The sequence below is a fragment of the Aegilops tauschii genome, chromosome 1, assembly GCF_002575655.3.
Source record: "Aegilops tauschii subsp. strangulata cultivar AL8/78 chromosome 1, Aet v6.0, whole genome shotgun sequence".
Taxonomy (NCBI): Eukaryota; Viridiplantae; Streptophyta; class Magnoliopsida; order Poales; family Poaceae; genus Aegilops; species Aegilops tauschii.
In genome coordinates this window covers 120,837,861-120,845,080 of record NC_053035.3, presented here as the reverse complement: position 1 = coordinate 120,845,080, position 7,220 = coordinate 120,837,861, and positions in this window count along the sequence as shown.

Sequence of the window (7,220 nt, the reverse complement as noted above, 5' to 3'; positions counted from 1 at the left end):
ATTAATTTTGTGCTAACATAGTGTGGGACTAATGCCCTTAAGATTATCAAGGGTATATCCAATAGCAGCATGGTGCTTCTTTAGAGTTTTCAATAATTTCTTTTCTTCATTCTCTGAAAGGTTAGGACTAATAATAACAGGATATATCTTCTTTTCATCAAGATAAGCATATTTCAGAGTATCGGGTAATTGTTTAAGCTCAAACATAGGATCATCCTTGTGTGGAGGAGGATCCCCAAGGATTTCAACAGGAAAATTGTGTTTCAAAACGGGGCCCTTGATTAAATAATATTTCATCTATTTCTCTTCTTTCATTCATAAACATATCATTTTCATGGTCTAGCAAATATTGTTCTAAAGGATCAGTAGGAGGCACGACAATAGAAGCAAGACCAATAATATCATCCTTACTAGGCAATTCTTTATCACGGGGTTTTCTACGAAACTTAGAAAAATTAAAATCATGAGACATATCCCCTAAACCAACAGTAACAATATCTTTCTCATAGTTTATCTTAGCATTAACAGTATTCAAGAAAGGTCTACCAAATATAATGGGAAAAAAGTCATCTTGTGGGGAAGCAAGAAGAAGAAAATCAGTAGGGTATTTTATTTTCCCACACAGGACTTCAACATCTCTAACAATCCCAATTGGCAAAATAGTATCTCTATTGGCAAGCTTAATAGTAACATCAATATCTTCTATCTCAGATGGTGCAATATCATTCATAATTTCTTCGTATAAGGTATAAGGAATTGCACTCACACTAGCACCCACATCACATAAGCCATGATAACATGTAGTGACCCAACCTCAAACGGTCAAGCCTCTGTGTATCTATGCCATCCTTGGATCGGTATGCTGGCACACAGTACATCAATGTAAATATCGAAGTGCAATCACATGTATAAATAACGTAAAACTGATATATACCTCATAAGTCTCAGCGGAAACAATCAAACGGGTGTGGAGTCCAATGCCATCGGCAGGTTGAGTGTAGACCGTAACCCTGTACCGTACTCTTACTCATCGAAAGAAATATCTGCAACATCATACGTTGCAGCCGTGTAGGTCAGTACATTGAATGTACCGGCAAGATCACAATATGAGAAAACATATGATAAAACTATTCTACATGCAATATGGCTTTGTGGCTCTGGGTCTGAGGTTTTTTGCGTAAAAGCTGGTTTTATTTTCCCTACAACAAAGGAAATGACCGGAGTCTGTACTATGGAGTTTTCTATCATGACATGGTTCCGCCAACCGATGTCTCATAGCCCAGAATCATCATAAGTTTCCCACAATTAAGTTATCAGTCCGGTCTTGAGATTTCCGACATAGTTCCAAGTCCAAAGGCTCAAGTTGTCCGTAACCGGGGACACGGCTAATCGATTAGGTTTTAACCCTCTGCAGAGGTTTGTACACTTTACCCACAAGATTCGATCCCTCTTTTACGTTCTAGCACTTCAGTTTGTTTGAGAACAAGACGACCGAAACATGGTCTTCCGAAGAGTTCCCCTGACCACTGTCCGGTGCTCATCCAATCCTATCGTAGTTCTACATCTGCTAGCATCATCCCAGCCAGAGTCGCAACTAAGGTCAACCAAGCCAGAGCCGATAGTGACTTGCGGTTGCACAGGTAAGATTCCGGGCATGAAGTATTCTTCCGTCTCTTTGAGTCTGGGTGAAGCTTTCCGCAAGATGTCATGGCGCTTCTCCATGCATCCCGGCCATCCACTGGTTGCTCCAGGGTGCCCATCAAATCCGTCCTTCACCCAGTAGTGTGTATTGAATTTTTGTCTCGAGTCTCGAAATCTGAGGTCTTGAAGTCCTGAAGATACAGTCCTTGCCGATGCCATCATGAAGTTGTCGCCATTGACGTAGGGGGTCCTTCATACTCACACCACTCCCGAGCACTCATACCAAGCCCGTCTACTATAGCGTAGCATTTAAACTACATAACGTCCCGGGCTTGATAACAGGGAGACGGGTTCCTACCTCGTGCATTCTACTCAACTACAAGAAGTCAATAACACTACTGGAGGGATCATGAATGGTGACACTAAATGCAATGAAAACATAGGTATGAATAACATGGTCAAAGTGAACTTGCGTGGTAAGTTGATGAAGATAATAGCGCTCTCGAAAATAACTTGATACTATCCGTCACTCCGATGACATCTATATAATTAAACGTAGTATTCACATAAACAATCAATTGTAGCAATCAAAATAACACTCAACTAAATAAAATAAAGAAAGAAAACAATAATGAAATCAAAGAAGGCCAAAATAATTATCCAAAGAAAACTTTAAAGAAAAATTAGGGAAAACCAACACACACAATATCAAGCAATAACTTTCGTAACCACACTAAATTAATATAAACAATTACTTAACAGAAAAGAAAATCTATGTCCATCAAAACAACAGAAAGAAATTATCTAAAACAGCTTCTAGCAAAAATAACTACAATACTAGCTATTACATACACTATATACTAGCTATGCTAAACTGAAATCCTAAACAGTAGCAAAACTAATAAAATAATTTCTAAAATTATCTACTGAAGTCTAACATAAGTATATTACAATCAACAAAACTTTGCAAAAAGTATTAATTAAATCTAAATAAAACTCACTAAGTTACAAACAAAACAAAACTACATAGAAAACAGTACTGTTTTCGCTAAAACCCTATTTTAAAATTCTCTAAAAACAAAATACTAAATAGTACTGTATAAGCAATTGTACTAGTGACTAGGAGGAAAAAGAATCAAATCAAAATCTATTTTCAAACTCAAGTTATGGCCAAAATACTAATTTGAGAAAAAATTCATGCAAATTCAAATGTAAACTACCAAAAATTGAGATCCAAGTGCACCAACGGAAACGTCTTAAAATTTGTGACACGGAGCAAAAAGAATCACTCAATTTGGATCTAAAACATAAAAGTTATAACCAATCTAAAATCAGAACTATTTTGTTTTTAAAACTGAAACTAAAACAAAAACAAAAACGCTACAGATCGGCTATGGCCACGTGTCATATTCTGATTCGATGCGGGTGTGAACTGCGGAAGCTAAACAGCGAACAACCGCTACTTAAGAAAATTGGCATACGGTGCGGCTAAAAGAAAACCGTAGAGGCCGGTTCGATCTAAACCGTAGAATAAACCGAACTGAACCGATCTAATCTAAAATAACCTACCCGTTCAGCGATCTAATCTAACGCGTTTATTTTAGATCGGACGGTGGAGGGGGAGTGGAGATCTCACTGCAGAAAGGCCGACGATGAGCGGCTCGGACGTCGTCGGCGGCGGCGCTCCGGTCGTAGACGGGGTCGGCGGAGACGTCGAGTTGGTGCGGCAGTCAACGGCGACCTCGTAAGTTGTCGTGGTGTCGTCGGAGGTGGTCTGAGGAGGTCAGCGGCGAGGTTGAGGCGGTGGTTGGCGTCGGGTGGCGGCAGTGGCGGCGCTCCGGTGGTCCTCGAGCTCCGGCTAGTGCACCAGGCGATGCGGCAGTAGACGGCGGGACGTTCTGTGGTGGTGGGAGGGGTTGAGGTGGTCGGAGATGAGCGAGGAAGGGGAAATGGCGCGGTGGCGACGCTCGGCTCCGGCGAGCAATTGAGGAGCTGGCGGGGGTTTCGATGTGGGGAAAGGAGGGGAACAGGTCGAGGGCGAGGTGTATTTATAGGGGGTGGGCTTTGTGATGAGGACATGACTACCTTGGATACGATCAAAAATATTGCATACATGCATATTTGTCAGGTGATTTCTAGTGCAAACTATTCAATAATCTATTTATGTTATCCAGAACAAAAATACTTCACACACTTTTGTGTTTTGTCTAAATGCAGGTGTATGGGACATTTGTACAATTCACATATGAAGATAAGGAAAAAGGAAAAGTTTAGGTTCTGTTCAAAAAGTCCTCTCACGTCACTTTTGGGCCAACAGAAGATAGAGTCCAAGTCTCTCACGTTCTGGATTCAGATTCAGACTGCACAGACATACCTGACTCAAAACGCCAACAACTTTTTCATATGGACTCCGAATTGGGTGATTCTCTTTTTGTTGGAAATTATATTTCGTGCTCTCTCCAACCCAATTGGATTCCCCTTCAAATTCATCTGGAGCATTGATATATCGATGAAACGATCTGACGCTACAGCAGAATCCGAGTCAAACAACAAGTCCAAAGGTGTTGCATCACCTCCACTTGGGCCCATGAGCCTTGTACGACCTAGGGTTAGTTTTATGCTTCCTTGGGACGTCCTCCCACCTTCTTGGCCGCCACCCCTTGCTCCTATATAAGTAGATCCATCTAGTAGCTTTTTCCTTGGGATTTGTTTAGTTAAAAGTTAGCCATTGCAACTTCGTGTACTTCGTTTGTGTCCAACGACCAGACCAAGACCACTTCCGGATCCCCACCATTATCAATACTTCATATATATTTGCAATATTCAGATTGCTTTATCATATTCTTGCTCGTTCTTCGATTGCTTGCGGGAATAGACCTTCGTGGTCAGGCTGACCGTGCTTCCGGCATTGTCAGTAACCTCAGGAGATTGGTATAGAGATTGCTAAGGCGCAGCTTCGTGCACGTTTGTAGTCGGATCGTCAAAGTCGGCTCCACCAAATCAATAGTTATCATCTCATCGAAAGATCGGGACACCCTCGCCTCTATCAAGTGGTATCAGTTTTCAGGTTGCTCGGTGAGAATTTGCAGTTATCCCTAAATTAGATTTATTTTCTTACCTATTGTCGAAGAAAAAGCCACAAAAAAAGTTAGATCTATTCATCCTTTGTCCTAGCCATTCTGAGCATTTGCAACTTTCTTTGCATTGTTTGCATTATTGAATTATCGGTTGCATCGTCGTGTTGAGTTGCTGGTCTTAGTGTCTAGTTCGTTTAGAGTTTCGAGTTCTGTTCACATTAGTCACGTCGCCGCTGCATCGTTATCCCTTCTACTGTCCACCACACCATCCATCAATTTCCACCACGTGCTACCCATAGTTCATTGTCACAATCATAGTTGAGGTCGTCCACATCTTCGCTTGATCCTATCTGCATCTTATCTAGTTTGTCTTGGAAAGAGGGAGAGAAAAAAAAGGCAGAGAGAAAAAAAGATAGAAAAAAGCAGATAAAAAAGGAGAGAATGAAAAAGACAAAAAAAGTGTGAGGAAAAAAAAGAGAGAAGAAAAAAGCAAAATTCGGATCTATCTATACTCAATCTCGTAGTTGAATTCGGATTGGAATCTGTTTTGTGCACTGTTCAGTAAAACAGGCATAACTTCCTCATGTGAAGTCCGTTTTGGTTCCGCGAGTACTCAAATGAAAGCTAGAGACGAGCCGCATCTAAATAGTTGCAGAGACAAGTTCAATATTTGGCACCTCAAAATCGGCTTCTAAATAGGTCTTTTTGCCCTCCGAAGTTCGCGAACACAGCTTATTCCAATTTTTCAAGCCAGATTTAGAATTTTTGACTCCTCATATCAACTCGGAATTGAGTGATTCTTTTTGCGTTTGAAAGCTTGTGTCAGTGCCATTTTTGAGAAAAGTTATTAGAAAATTGGCACAAACTTTTCCAGAGAAAAGTTGGAGAGAAAGTTGTTGTATATCCTGCTTGGCAGTTGTTTTTCCTCATTATCTTTACTGCCGTTGTGATCTTCATTTATATCTTGCTGTCCAGAGCTACTTAGTATCCTTCATTGATGCTAGTTGTGCTACACCGTGACCTCATTAGTGTTCTAGGCTCGCGTCTTTAGTCCGGTCTAGCCTAGGACCAGCACATTACCGTTGTTGAGCGTTTATTCAACATTGCATCTTTGAATTGATTATTGCTAATCTTTTGCTAGCATATATAGCCAACCCAGCTCCACATATTTCTACGCCGTGTATATGTATGTTCCCCTGGCAATCCCTTTACATAATCTTTGGAGTTATTTGACACCGCTGGTTGCCTGTCACCACCTGCCGCATGGTAAGAACTTGTAAGCTATTGATATTTGCTTTACTGTGAGCACTTTACAACCACATACTAGTAGTTCATAGGAACATTATTCTCGAATTTTGTTTCTTGTTTCTACTAATCATGACAGGTTCCGGAGATAGAAGTTCTGGGACGACGGACACATCTTCACCATCACGAGAGTTGGGACAACACACACAAGCACATGGTCAGGTTATCTCTTTACCGTCATTTGAGGGTAGATTTAATCCTGCTATTTATCTAGCTTGGGAGCTTGAAGTAGAACAAGTTTTTAGTCACCATGACTTTTCTAAACTTGAGCGAGTATGAGCTGCCACTAGAGCATTTACTGGTTTTGCTTCTATTTGGTGGAGTGTGCATTGTAAGAAAAATATTGATAGCCAACCCACAACTTGGAAAGATTTGAAAGATGTAATGAGACAACAATTTTTCCCTCCTTACTATCGTCGTGAATTGCTTCGCAAATTTGAACAATTTAAACAAGGCAACAACACTGTTCATGCTTACTATAAAGAGTTCAAATCTTATATGCATCATTGTGACATAGAAGAATCTGAGGATGATACAATGAATACATTTTTTGGTGGTTTGAACCATGGTATTCAGGCAAGATTTCGGTATATTCCTCGTTTGCATTACTGGTATGTATGTTCATGCTTGTACCTTTGAGAGACAGTTACAGGAGGATGCATTGGGTGACTACAACAACTATTATTCCAATTCATGCTCACTACCACGGTTGATTCCTCCACCGTTGCATCTACTAGAGCAGCCACACCTCAGATTGTGAGTGTGACATCATCTCAAGTGTATGGTACATTGTCATTGTCCATACCTACATCAGCTACGTCTTTGCGACAAGGTAACAGTAAAGGTATTGATGATATAACTTCACATGAGAATGATGCATGCCTAATTAACTTAAATACATCATGTGTTGAGTTACCTGTTGATTTGAGCACGCCAGCTATTTTAGAGAATCATGTTACTGTCATGAATGCATCATGTGATCAAACAACTGAAATACCAACAATTTTGGGTGCACCCACTGAATTAACTGTTGATGTCAAAGAACCATGTGAATCAGGAAATAGATCAGATTTGGATCAAATACATTTTAAAATAATTGTGCCAATGTTTAAACATTTTGATATAACCTCTAATCTTGGTGATCATTCTGTGTCAAATGACTTATTGCATATTTTCTTATTTAAGCATGTTGTAGCA